The sequence below is a fragment of the Chrysochloris asiatica genome, unplaced genomic scaffold (assembly GCF_000296735.1).
Source record: "Chrysochloris asiatica unplaced genomic scaffold, ChrAsi1.0 scaffold00047, whole genome shotgun sequence".
In the NCBI taxonomy this organism is placed as follows: Eukaryota; Metazoa; Chordata; class Mammalia; order Afrosoricida; family Chrysochloridae; genus Chrysochloris; species Chrysochloris asiatica.
In genome coordinates this window covers 292,240-294,475 of record NW_006408565.1, presented here as the reverse complement: position 1 = coordinate 294,475, position 2,236 = coordinate 292,240, and the positions used below count along the sequence as shown (strand labels likewise).

At 38.4% G+C, this 2,236-nt stretch overlaps 1 protein-coding gene across 1 annotated transcript in view; it reads right to left on the bottom strand.

The window, feature by feature from the left end:
* The window catches only part of CSMD2 (CUB and Sushi multiple domains 2), a 933,956-nt gene that overhangs the window by 788,208 nt on the left and 143,512 nt on the right, over window positions 1-2,236 (bottom strand).

Genomic DNA, 2,236 nt, shown 5'->3' with positions numbered 1-2,236 from the left:
ATGGGCTGCCAAAAGAACCAATAGATCCATTTTGGAAGAAGTGCAGCCAGAGTGCTCCTTAGAGGCCAAGATGGCCAAACTTCGTCTCTCATACTTTGAACATATTGTCAGGAGGGACCAGTAGCTGGAGAAGGATATCATGTTTGGTAAGGTGGAGAGTCAGAGAAAAAGAGGAAGACCCCCAACGAGATGGACTGGCCAAGTGTCAGCATCGATGAACTCAAGCATTGCAACAGTAGTGAGGTTGTCCCAGGATCGGGCAGTGTTTCGTTCTGCTATGCATAAGGTAGCTATGGGTCAGTATTGATTCACTGGAACCTAACAACAACAACAAAAATATACCGTTTGATTTCTTGACTGATGTTCCCATAAGCATTGATTGTGGATCCAAGCAAAATGAAATCTTTGACAGCATCAATCTTTTCTCCAGTTATCATGATGCTATTTGCGAGAATTTTGGTTTTCTTTACATTGAGGTACAATCCATATTGAAGGCTATACTCTTCAATCTTTATCAGTCAGTATTTTAAGACCTCTTTGCTTCCAGTAAGCAAAGTTGTATCATCTGCATATTGCAGGTTGTTAATAAATCTTTCAATCCTGAGCCACATTCTTCTTCATACAACTTCTCAGATTGATTGCTCAGCTTACAGATTGGATAAGTATGATGAAAGGATACAACCCTGGTACACACCTTTGCTGATTTCAAACCATTCCTGGTCTAGCAAATGCCTCTTGATCTATGTACAGCTCCTCATGAGCACAGATTAGTGTTCTGGAATACCCACTCTTTGCAATGTTATTCATAGTTCGTCATGATCTACACAGTCAAAAGCCTTTGATTAGTCAATAAAGCATAAGTAAACATTTTTCTGGTATTCTCTGCTTTCAGCTAAGGTTCATCTGACAATAGCAATGTTAATCCATCGTTCCACATCCTCTTTTGAATCGAGCTTGAATTTCTGAAAGCCCCCTGCTGATGTACTGCTGCAATCATTTAAAAATGATCTCCAGTAAAATTTTGCTTGCATGTGATATTAATATTGGTCAATGATGTCCACATTCCAATGGGTCATCTTTTCTTGGAATGGATACATATATGGATCTCTTCCAAACGGTTGGCCAGATAGCTGTCTTCCAAATTTCTTGACATAGATGAGTGATTTCCTCCAGTGCTGCATCAGTTTGTTGAATTATTTTAATTTGTATTTTGTTAATTCTGCCTCAGTGCAGCTTGGACGTCTTCCTTCAGTACCATTGGTTTTTGATCATATGCTACCTCTTAAAATGGTTGAACATGCACAATTTTGTGTGTGTGTGCGTGCAATGGATCTGTGTACTCTTTATATATATATTTTTAGAGGTACTTCTTTTTTAAGTTTTTATTGTGAATAGAGTAAATTGTTACAGGGCATATCATCACTGTTTTTAGTTTTTGTTTTTGTTTTTAAGGTTTTTATTGTGGATTGAGTGAAAGTTTACAGAACAAATCATCAGTTTTACATCCAACAAATCATACACCTTGTTTCATTATGATTATAATCCCCTCCATGTACCATCAGTTAAAAGTATTTCTCTCTATTCACTTTACCTTTTCTTAAAAAAACAAAACAAAAATACTCAGGCATATATAATAATTTACACCTCCAAAGAGTACATTCTACAAGTCTGCCTCCTGACCACCAGCTCTTAGTCCGTCTCTTCCCATGAATCTAGAGTCCTTGGCTGCTCCCTTTCTCCATGTCCCATCTCTGCCTCCATCTCTGGTGTCCCTGCTTCTCTGGATAAGATCCTGCATTCTGCATATGCTCTTCTCCCTTGATGGTCTTAGGGTCACCTGTTTCTGGACTGTAAGATTAACCACTCCCCTGTTTTTTATAAAACTTCTACCTTTACAATTGTGACAGCCACAATTAGTCATTATAACAATTATTCACTATTGAATCATAAATCTTATCCCTATCTCTTTTTCCAAGATCCATCTAGACAAGATGAAAACTACTCAGTGGGGACTCTTTCTCCCCACACACCTCCATACTGTTAAACTAAACTTCCTCTTAAAACCTTGTAAGCCAGACACTTCCTGCCTTTATTGCCCCTTCATTTTAGGTAGCCAATGTCTAATTTGCTTGTCCCTATCTACCTTGTGTACAGAGGGGATAGCATTGATATTTGATGTGAAAACTCCTTCCCTCTCTGTTGATATTTAGAGTTACTACCTCCATGAGTATGGGCC